The sequence below is a fragment of the Diceros bicornis genome, chromosome X (assembly GCF_020826845.1).
Source record: "Diceros bicornis minor isolate mBicDic1 chromosome X, mDicBic1.mat.cur, whole genome shotgun sequence".
Lineage (NCBI taxonomy): Eukaryota > Metazoa > Chordata > Mammalia > Perissodactyla > Rhinocerotidae > Diceros > Diceros bicornis.
In genome coordinates, this window is record NC_080781.1 from 131,710,729 (window position 1) to 131,722,883 (window position 12,155).

At 37.5% G+C, this 12,155-nt stretch overlaps 1 long non-coding RNA gene across 20 annotated transcripts in view; it reads right to left on the bottom strand.

Moving 5' to 3' along the window:
• LOC131400139 (uncharacterized) overlaps positions 1-12,155 on the bottom strand; it is a 92,602-nt gene that overhangs the window by 57,379 nt on the left and 23,068 nt on the right. For 15 of the 20 annotated variants that reach the window (XR_009217325.1, XR_009217312.1, XR_009217329.1 and 12 more), the window contains one exon: positions 9,769-9,967. The exons of 2 other annotated variants lie outside the window; for them this stretch is intronic. This is a non-coding gene — a long non-coding RNA (uncharacterized LOC131400139). The remainder of the gene's footprint in view (positions 1-9,768; positions 9,968-12,155) is intronic. 3 more of the 20 variants (XR_009217328.1, XR_009217321.1, XR_009217319.1) reach the window with 2 other exon arrangements.

The window sequence follows — 12,155 nt, forward strand, 5'->3', positions numbered from 1 at the left end:
TGTATTTCTATGTGTGACATTGAGTTAAATTTTTCTGTGCTCCATCCTTCAGGAAAAATCACCTTAACTTACTTATGAATTCTTCTTGAAATAACACTAAAATTAAAAGAAATCCTATCATATTTAATATGTTGTTTCACATGTTCTGACTTTGTTAAATTTTCTTTATGTATAGATCACCAGTGTTTCTTAGAGTTTGAGTTTAAGTATCCACTGTTACATGTCTTTATTCTCTCTCCTACAGGCCCCCTCCACTGACAAATTAGCCAAGAAAAGTCCAATTTGTATTTTTTATGGTTCAAGTTCTGTCAGGATATGCCATAATATTCTATTAGAGACTAGTGGTGCAGTGACAGGGAAGACAAAGAGGTTCTGCTCTGTGCTTTGAATGCTGGTCTTTTCTATTAAGAATGTGACAATCCGATGGACTTCTGAAACCTGAAAAGCCACTTCTAAAATCCCTGGCGGACCCATTCTCTCTGATATAGGATATGTGTACAATACTTTGGCTCTGAGCCAAAATACTTAGCACTGTGTCACAAAGTAAAGTGACATTTCCATAACCATAACCCTTTTGAAATGTATCCACGTAAAATTTTAAGTGAAGCTTCTATTACCAGTTCTATCTTGTCATTCTTTAGAAGAGTTTGTTCCTAAAGAGTGATGTTAAATCCTACACAGCAGATGGAGCTCATGAACAAAGCTGCTTTTGTGAGGACCAACGCTAGGTAACTCACTACTTTATTACATGGAATTGGCCATCGACAAATTAGAGACCATGCATGCAGAGACCATCACAATGTCAGAGGCCTGTGCACTGCTCAGTGAGGAACTGTAGAGGTAACTGGGGACATTCAACATGGAGAAGACTTGTAGATAACATGATGATGGTCTTTACAAACCTTATGCACTTCCATGTGGAAGAATGATTTGGAAATAAAAGGAGTTGATTTTCAGACACAACTAAGAAAGGTGCTTTTGGTAATAATTAGAATTGTGGAAGGGGCCATCTTATGAAGTGACAAGTTAGAATGTTATTACTAATGGACAGAGTGTGAGATCTGAAGTCAGGTAAAGAGCAGGTGTTGCATCAGGGTCCTATTCCTTACCTTGTGACTTGAGACAAGTTACTTAAAGTGCTTGAACCTTAGGTTCCTTGTCTGTAAAATGGCCTAACCGCTAGAGTTGTATCATGAAAACTGTATGAGATGGTGTCTGTGAAGCACCCAGCACAGTGCTCAGCTGCTGGAACATTCTCTCTCTGTCTCTGAAGGATTCCCAGCTGAGGTGAATGCTCAAGTGAAGAACTGAGGCAGGAACTTTCCCAGGCCTGGTAGGAAACTGGATCAGATAATCTCTGAGGTCTCTTCCAACTCTACAATTCTGACTGGTATATATCTGTGCAAAAATACTCAACTACTCAAAATATTTAAGACTCATTAAATGGGTAGCTATAGAATGTCATAAAAATCTACTCAAACTCAGATGATTAACCACACTAAAATCTGATCACATTTCCTCTGTAGATCTATTTTAATAATTTATGCTTGACTTATGAGTTTAGAATAAATGCCAGATTCCATCTGTATTCAGTACTTGCAGCCAATTTCCAGTTTCAGGAAGTCATAAAGTATAAAGCATGCAGGATTGGGTCTGCTCAATTGTCCATCTGACTATTCTGACAGCAGCAAAAAGATTTGGTCTGTGAATAAAATGCAAGCTGCCCTCATAAGGTTAGGAATCGAGTTTGAGTCTCCTTATTCAGCTATTTTACATCTTCCATCAGTGAATTGATCTAAACCTTTGCTGAACCTTTTTACATTTTTAGTCTATAAAACATCTTCATGATCAATGCCTCCAGTGCAAAGTAGCACTTTCCTTTTTTATCTACAAAAATGGCTTGCTTTCAGAATGCCCCTGGTCCTGATATTAGATTAATATGTGGATTTTAGTGGAAAAGTGCTCTACATTTTTTTCCTATCTAAACCAGTCATTGCTTTATAGATTTCTGTTTGACTTTGCCGACAGAATATTCCAAACCATTTCCAGTCAGGCTGTGATTTCTGCAACTTCATGCAACATATACTGTGTGGATTATCCATGATTTTTCCAAGAGTAAGTTCCTTTTCCTTTTTAGCCTCTGGATTTCCTGGCACTATTCAGTATTTTTGAGGCTTCTTTGGTTGCCCCTATTTCTAATCACTTACTGAACATCTCTGCTGGCATGTCCTATAGGAACCTCAAACATCAAATTCAGTGTGCCCAAACTGAACGAACATCTCTCTGATCTGCCCGAATTTGCTCCTCCTCCATATTCCCTTTTCGTTTGTCCTCATGACAGAATCCTGGGGTCATCTTAGATTATTCCACATATTTACCCACATATTTATCATTTCTGTTACTCTCCCTTTTTTCCTATAGATTCAAGTTACTATTCAGTATCATTTCATATTTTACATAAGGCAGGTCTGGTAGCAATGAACTTGATTCTTTATTCTACCATCTCAAATCTGCTATTGAGACCACACAGCAGATTTCTTTTTTCTGTTATTGTACTCCTTTTAATTGTCTCCTTTTGACTTAAGTTTGTCCTGCTGATTATTTTTTAATTTAAATGACAGTTTGCTAAATTTGTTTAACTCCATTTTTATTTTTGTTGTTGGTTTATGATTTCTTGTTTTTTTTTTTTTTTTTTTTTTTAATGGCTGTTGTCCCTTCCTTTGTCTATTTGGATACTCGAATAATACTTATTTTAAGATAATTTTGAGGTTCTTCCACTATTTTAACCCTATTGGCAGTGAATTTATTTGACTATTAAGTGTGCTGGCAATCTTTCTTAGAGTGTTCCTCATGTCCTTTGGAATTCTCGTTTTCAGATGCATCTCCAGCAGCTTTTCCTTTACCCCTCTCTCTCTGTGTTTAACCATCCCTATCTAGCAGCTTTGTGGTTGCCTCCACCTGGGCTCTGACAACCCAGGGGTCATGGCTCTCCTGTCTCAGAGAGATGATGGGGAATTGGCAGATACTATCAATAAAAACAATGGGATATTTGGCCCCTTTCTTAGACCCTGAGGATTTCTTTGGCTCTTCCAATCACATGTATGAGCTTTATATAAAATGAAAAACTTAAACAGTGGGTACAGCCTTTTTCAGCCTCCTTTCACAGGAAGCTCATTCTGCCAGGGATGCTGATTTCATTCAGTGAACTTGACTGAGATTTCCAGCAGCATATTCAATGTTTTCCTTCCTGTTACCCTGTAGGCACTTAACTCCCAGCTTAATAGGAGGACCCGTAGTTCAGCAGGGCCAAGATTTCAGGACTACTTCACACTACATGTGTTTGTAATGTTTCTGGTCCATAGATATTTTTATCTTATTTTTGAGTGTGCTATTTTTAAATTCCATGTATTGACTTTTTTTTTAATCTAACATGAGCTTGAACTGAAATCACAAAGTGGTCATAAAATAGACATGTCTTTCAAATCCGACCCCTTCTCTCCATATCCACTGCTACATTATGTCACAACAGTGCTATTGTAGCAGCCTCCTAACTGCTCCCCCGGGTGTAAATTCCTCCTATTTCCATCTGACCTCCAAGGGCTACTCAGAGTATTCTGTCTAAAACACAACACTTTGCTGCCTTAAACATGCTTGTAAGAAAATCCAAATGCATTAGCATGGACTACAAGTTCCTTCATTTTCTTGCCTCAGTTCTCCGCTCTTATCTTAGTTTCACTTCCAATAAAACCTTCCTCCCTAATATACTATAGTTTGCTTGTTTATCTTGGTTATTGTCTCCTTCCCCCACTGGAATGAAAATTCCATAAATGCAGAAAATTGAAGCTGTTGTTTCTTTCCTCACTGCTACATCCCTAGCATCTAAAATAGTGCCTGGCACATGATAAGCACATAGTAGACACATGATAAATATTTGTTGAATGAATAAATAATTTCTTGTCATTTTGCATAAAATAAAGTACATTATGTGTTATTATCATTTATAATATCTGATGTACTGTATTTTATAACTTAAATTTTTTTCATTTTCTTTTGATGGATCATCCTCTTCTCCCTCACACTGAATCCATGAAAGCCCTTGGACATCAGTCCTTGAACCCCTTCTTGTCTTCTCTGCATTTACTCCCTAAGTGATCTCATCCAGTCCTGATGTCATATATATTCTTGACTCCCAATATATATCTTCAGCTCCAACCTTTCCCCCAAACTTCTAATTCAGGTATCTAATCAATTACCTGACATTTTCATTTGGATATCTAAGAAATATCTCAAAATAAGGTTGTCTATAAGCAAACTCTTGATTCTTCTCAAACATGATTCTCCCCCAGTAAACAGGACCTCCTTTTCTCAGGCTCCCCAAATTTGGCATCATCCTTTACTCCTCTCTTTCTCTCCTACCTTGCATCAAATTCAACAGCACATAATGTTGCCTCTATTTCAAACCACTCCAAATCTGACCCCTTTCCAACATGTCTATGTCTACCACCATAGTCCAAGCCACCAACATCATGTTTCTAGATAAGTGTAAAAAATATCCTAACTGGTACCCTGCTTGCACTCTTGAACCCCTAGAGTTCATCTTCTCGCAGAAACTGGAGTGAAATTTCTAAAACATAAATAAGATTATCACTCCCATGCTGAAAACTCAACAACGGCTTTCCATTAAATAAATAAAATAAAATCCCTTAAAATAAAATCCAAACTCTTAACCATGGCCTACAAGACCTTGCATGATCTGGCCTTTGGCCCTCTTGGCCCCTTCTCTTACCCCTTTTCCCTTGTTCCTCTATTCCAGTCATGCCATCCTTCTAACTGCTCTCAAAACACACAAAGTATGTTACTACCTTAGGGGAACTTTCACTTCCTTCTGCCGGGACTGTGCCTCCATCATGAATTTTCATGACTTACTCTTTATTTCAAGTCTCTTCTCAGATATCACCTCCGCAGAGAGGTGTTCCCTGACTACCACATATTATAGTCACCATTTCACCCTTATTCCCAACCCTCAGTCACTATCTCTGTGTCCTACTTATTTTAGTTCACAGTGCCTATTAATATCTGGATTGTATGATTTGTTTACCTGTTTATTGTCTGTCTCCCCCTTTTAGAATGTCAGCTTCATGAGGACAGTTACTTTGTCTATTTTGTTCATTACTGTATCCTTAGCACTTCAGTCCTTGGTATATATATTGAAAAAATATATGCTTAAGAGCTGACTATCATATATCCATTTCCACATGCTTCTTGACTCACCTGAGAATAAGAAACCAAATATAACAGGTAAGTTTACGAGTTATATCCATGTTGGCTAAGCAACACTCTTGTGCTAGGTTCTGAGCTAGATAGGTACTGAGGATACAAAGATGAACCAAAGTGGTCCTATCCTCAAATAGCTTATAGCCTAGTGAGAAGGCAAACACATAGGCACATTATGACTTGTATGTAGTCAGGTTTCTGTAGTCAAGTCGTCTCTTGACTTTGTGCTTGGGGCTAAGCACTGTGACTGTTTTTCCTCTGCATGCTCAGGCTCTACCAGTCAGAATATGCTAAGCGTTCCAATCCAGCAAGACACAATACTATAGGAGGGCAAGGGAAGGAGTAGTCCATTTGAAAGAAATCAGAGGAAATAAAGGAAAAATCAAAAGTGTCTCTCCTTGAAGGCATGTATAAGCTTTTGCTAGGATTAAAAGATTTCCAATGGAATTTCATACAGCAGACAAATATCATGCAAAGTCTTGTGGAGGATGACAGTGTAAAGTATGTCTAACACCTAGGACTGGAGTCCTGGCTCATGGACTTGTTGGTTGTTTATATTTGCTAGGCATCCTACACGTATATTGAATTTGTACCTGGAACATATCCAAAGGATTGAGTTCCTGGATCAGAACTCTTCCCTGGATCACCATTCTACCATTTCTATGTTAAATGCCCAGCCTAGAACCTATTTACTTTAGGTTAATCTTTCCATCCATCTATTGATCTGTCCATCCATCCATTCTCTATCTAGGTACTATTTAGTTAATGCTCACTAGTGCAATCAGATACAGAGGAGCTCAGTGTGGTGAGGACACAAATACATAGACAGCTATTTACTAGATCTTGGGGATACCAGGGTGAATGAGGCGTAGAATTCTTGAATAAAATAGATGCTACTGTTATATTCAGGGCACTCACCATCTAAAGGAGAAAGCAGGCTAAGAAGCAATTACAGTACAATGTGGTAAGTGCTAATATGATAAACATAGAGTGTTATGGGAGCAAAAAGACAGATCACCTAACCCAGCCTGGAGTTACAGTTGAGGCTTTTCAGAAGTAGGATGGCTAGAAGTTAGAGGTTTGCCAGAGTGGGGATAAATATTTCAAGAGGTAGAAGAAATTTATAAAATGACCTAGAGTTAAGAGAGAATGACATATTTAGGAAATAAAAGTAGTCCAGTGGAAAGAATGCTGACACTTCCTTTGTTATGGGGTTTGGGGTTTGTAAAAAAATCAAAAACATGGGCAAAAGAGTGAGAATTAAAAGTTAACTAGGCAGGGCCAGCCCCGTGGGGTAGCAGTTAAGTGCATGTGCTCTGCTGCTGGCGGCCCGGGTTCGGATCCTGGGTGCGCACTGAGGTACCGCTTGTCAGGCCATGCTGTGGCGGCATCCCACATTTATCTCCTGTGGCTTTCAAGATTTTCTCCTTGTCTTTGACTTTCAGTATTTTTATTGATACGTCTGTTTCTGAGTCTCCTTCTATTTATACTACTTAGAGTTTATTAAGCTTCCTGTGTTCATTATTGTTTTTCAGTATATTTGGGACATGTTCAGCCACAATTCTTCTAACATTATTTCTTCTCCTTTCTCTCTCTTCTCTCCTTCTGGTACTCCCATTATGTATATGTTGGTATGTTTAATGATGTCCCACATTTCTCTTAGGGTCTGTTCATTTTTCTTCATCCCTTTTTCTCCCTATTCTTTGGCTTGCATAATCTCTCTTGATCTATCTACATGTTTGATAATTCTTTCTTCTGTCAGTTCAAGTCTACTGCTGAGACCCCCCCCAGTGCATTTTTGTTTCAGTTATTATACTTTTCAACTCCAAAATTTTCATTGGTTCTATTTTAAAATTTCTATCTCTTTATTTATTTCTTTATTTGATTTGACATCTCCTCATACCTTTCTTTACTTCTTTAATCATGTTTATCTTTAGTTCTGTGAGCATATTTATAATGACTGCACTGAAAGTTTTTTCTGTTTAATCTGACATCTGGTAACTCTTGCAGTTTTTGTTGCCTTCTTTTTTTCCAATGTCTGGATCATACTTGACTATATCTTTCATGACTTGTAAATTTTGTTGGAAACTGCAGATTTTGGATAATTCGTTGTTGCAATTCTAGGTACTGGTTTCCCACTCTGGGGCTTATTTATTTGTTTAGTGATGGGCTGTATTATTTTAGAGAGGTCTATTCCTTCCTCTCCTCCCACACACACACAGTGTTAAGTCTCTGTTGTTGTTTCTCTGTGTAGTACAGCTTTGGTTATGCCCACAGTAACTCTGTGATGACAGTGGTACAGTTAGGGCCCTCATTCAGTCTTTCCCTAAACACACTTAGCAGTTAAACTCCACTGATTAAAGACCAAGATTGCTCCATTGTTTTCAACAATGCCCTGGAGCATAAATTTCTTTTTTAAAAATTGTATATATTTAAAGTGTACAACTTGACAACTTAGTATACATTACATTGTGAAATAACCACAATCAAGCTAATTCAGAATCTTTACAATATTGAGTCATCAAAGGACAAGATATTATTCACCCGATTTTTTGCAGTGCTTTTAAACCCTCCAAACCCTACATCAATCACACAGAAATGCAGAGGCAAACAGATTACAGCAAATGTTACCTAAATTTCTATACCTGCTACTGGAAAGAAAAGCACTGAGAAATCTATTTACTGTACGATAAGTAACAACTTGCTGTTCTTCTCCATCCAGTGCTTAACAATTACTTTTCTCTACTCCTTCTTTCACTGTTACTATTCTTCATGACCAATCAGCACTACTTCTTGTGACCTATATGCTGCTGCATCCTTCACTCTATCTTTCCTGGTCGTTAGAATGAGAAACTGGAGAGCATCATATAAGTGATGCTTGACACAGGAGAACACCATGGCCATTTCATTACGTAGTGCTTTATTAAGTACATTATTAAGTATAGAGCTTGAAGGCGGGGTCATGGGAATCTACCTTTCACATTCAGAATACTGTCAAACAAAAAAAAAACGTCATCGGTTAATCCCTGAACTGATCCCATTACGGGAGGAGATTGTAGATGGTGGTGCTGTATGCAGCTGTTCTACATGTACTCCTTCATCCTGTCTCTATGTCCCAGGCATATCTTCAGCTTCTTGCACCTCTCTGTCAACCAAATACAGTTTGTTCTATCTTATAGTCTCTAGTTGCTACCCTATTTTTTCCTATTGGCTTCTTTTCCTCATTTATTTGAATTAACTGGCCCTCAACACCTGTTTTTCCCTGGAATGTTGTCCTTCAGGTTTTACTTAGCCTCATGTTAATGGTATCAGCCTCTGATAATAGTAGTAATTGCACCTAACATTTATTAAGCTCTTAGACTATCAAACTCAATCCTGATTCTAGCATCACGTGGTAGGTACTATTATTACCTCATTTTCACACAAGGAAATGGAGGCTCATTTAGTTTAAATCACTTCTCAAGTGTCACAAGCCATCAAATGACAAAGTAGGAATTTTAACCTGAGAGCTGCATTCTTTTAACAATGATTAATGCCTAATACAGACTTATTATACCCTCTCACCTGCTCCTGCTCTTGGGTCTTAAAGCTTCAGTCCAGGTTGTAATCCTGTGTCTTCTATCACCTTCCTCTCCCCACTTATTTACGACCGACATTCAGAAGAATACGTTTCAAACAATTTGACTGAGTCAAAGAAAGCAATATGCAGTGGCTGGAGGAGGAAGTGAAGTTTAGAAGGATTTTCTTCAAATGGTGGAGATCTGAGCATGTTTCCAAGCTGAGGAAAGGGTTCCAGGTTAGGGGAGGAGAGATTGAAGATACAGGAAAGAGGATAAGTGATGGAGCAATTTCTTCTTCCTAAGAAAATTATAATTCTGTGGTTCTGGGAAAGACTAGACAGCTCTTGTTACAGCAGTTCCAATATGAAACCAGCTGCGGGCCCACTAGCCTGGCATTTTGATGAAACAAGTTTATAGGAAAAAATATATAAAGCAAACTATTTAAAGATGGCTTGTTTGAAATGATGCCAACCTTAACTTAATAGCAATTTTAAAGGGTAAAAAAGTGAAAGATTTTAAGGATTTTTTGGAACTATTATGGTACTTACTATAATACATTGCTTTGCCAAAAATATTCTCGAAACTGAGCAATTTAAGAAGCTATTTTGGAAAGTAATTGCAAATATTTTCCATTAAAACAGTCTCATTTTCTTTTTTTTTCATTAAAATCTCAAGTAAATACATAGCCATACATAGAATATTATTTATCGTAAGACACATCTCACAGTATAATAAAACCTTAGATGAGACTTTGGCATACAAAGCGAATTTAATTCCGTTATTAAGGATTTTTTCATTTTTTTCTTTAAAGTAAGATCTCAGATATTATTCATTTTGTGAACAATATTCCACTGATAGCCACAAAGCTGTCTATTCACTGGACTAACAGAATAGATATTTTGCTTTGGTCTTTCAAATCAAATAGCTGATTAACCTTTTAACTTCCTTTATCTTTTTTGAATGAAGCAAATCCAACAGCCATTCATGTTATATAGAGTGTACGGAGCTACTATCAGGAACTGTTACCCTCTCCGCATCTTTTGCTCACTCCTCCTCATCTTGAACCAGTCAGCAGTTCACAGATGCGCTCTCTTGCAAGCTAATGGCCCTGTCACACTCGAGGACTGGATCTTCTGGGGACAATAAAAGAATAAAAAGTAGCTTTAGATCCTCTTTCAGGAAAAATGAAGAATATATACATAAATACAGTATTTTGCATAGGATTTCAAGGGGATAAAAATCCATCTGCAGTTAATCCATGAATCTTCTAGGAGTCACTTAAGAATTCTTACTGTAGAAAGTTCTTTTGATTCTGTTTCTCTGTTTATGTTGACAGTCCAGAATGAGAAAACAGAAAAAAAAAAGGCAATTATCAACAATACAATAATGTATCTCCTACAACTGAAGGATATGAGTTCCTAGATCAAAAGGGGCCACCAAATAGAAGGAAAACGACTGAAACTATGAGACATCATCAAGAAATTTCAGGATACTAGTGATAAAGAGAAAACAGCAAAAGCTTCCTCTTGCAGTCAGGACGCTTTGGACTGGAGAAAAAAATAAAGGAAATTCTCACTCAAACCTGCATAAATAATAAGCAAATTAATTATCTTACTAAATAAAAGATAGCATAGAAGTAGGGTAGGTTCCAGTAATAACATAATCAGAAGCTCAGTTGAGGTCATTAAGAACCCCAGTTTTATCCACCCCTTCCTTCTTCCTCTTTATCTCCCTAAGTCTGCTTTCCTTAATGTTCACAAAATAGTTGTCAGCAGCAATGAAGGCTACAAATTTTGTAGCTCACAGTCAGGAGAGTGAGAACTCTCCCCACCAATATGCTGAGTCCTTTCCTTCAGTTTTATAGGATAATTAATGTCACATGCCCATTTCTGGGCCAATATTAGCAGACAGGGGAACACCATCTGCTGATTGTCTTAAACTAATCAGGATACTATTGCAAAACTGATGGGATAAATACCTGAACAAATTTGAGTTGAATGGATGTGTAAATGAAGAAATATAGTCATAGTACACTACCTGGTTCTGCAGTGAATACATTTTACGGAATGATAATAATTAAATAAATATTGATGGTGTCTCTGAGGGGGTCCAATAAATAGCCCCTTCTTTTTCCTACCTGGAATTTGAACAAATTGAGAAGTAAAAAGCAGCAGATTGGAAGCCAGAATATCACTATTATTACTTATAAAACTGGAGGATATAGCTTCGTGTAAGAGCAAAATGGACCTTCTAACTTAATCCCAGGCAGGCTTGCCCACCCACTCATGGCAACATTGGATAAGGGAAGATCTCTCTCCACAGAAGAGCAAACTATCCTCCTGAAGGAGCGCTGGGAAACACTGCTTCTTGTGGACAGCTCATTCTGAAGAGGATGAGAGGAAGCTCTGAGAACATGCTCCTTTATTTTTCTGAATTTATCTGTCAAATAAGTCACTTAACTCTCTTGGTGTGGAGTAAACTTGCAGGAAACAAATACCAAGTGTAACCCTAATGGGGCTCCCATCCACTTAGAAACAGCAGGAATGGGAAATAAGCAATCCAAAAACAATTTAATTAGAAATTTGCTTTTAACTATCTTGGGAGAATGGCAAGGATGTAAATGATAAATGAGGGTGAGGGGCATCAAGGGAGCTAAAGTTCGTCTTTCATGATAGTAAGGCACTAGAAAATGCACACGTATATCGTTTACAACTACAGTGAGGTGAATGCTAAATAAAATAGCAAAATTAGTCAAAGGTACTTGGGTCTGGTGTGTGGGATTGTAGACTGGGAAGTAGTGAGATAGAAAACTAATAATTTTTGTTATAAATATTCTAGTACTACTTGATAATTTAAAACATGTATGTATTACTTTGATAAAACATTAAAGCCATTCTTTAAAAAAATTGTCATAGTATATGAAAATACTACCCTTACTTTAAACCTTTTAAGATAAAATTCAAGTATTGTTCTGAAAATATAAAGAATGATCACTTCTAGGGGCCAGCCCAGTGGTGTAGTAAAGTTCACGCACTCCACTTCAGTGGCCTGGGGTTCATGGGTTCAGATCCTGGGCGCAGACCTACACACCACTCATCAAACCATGCTGTGGAGATGTCTCACACACAAAATAGAGGAAGATTGGCACAGATGTTCGCTCAGGATCAATCTTCCCCCCCCCAAAAAAAAAAGCATGATCACTTCTGGACAAGCAAGATCAGTCCAAGCTTACTTCAAATGCATGAATATTAACTAGAATTGTAACCTGCTATACTTTGTATTTCACCTAAATCTAAAATTATGTACTTAATATATGCTCTC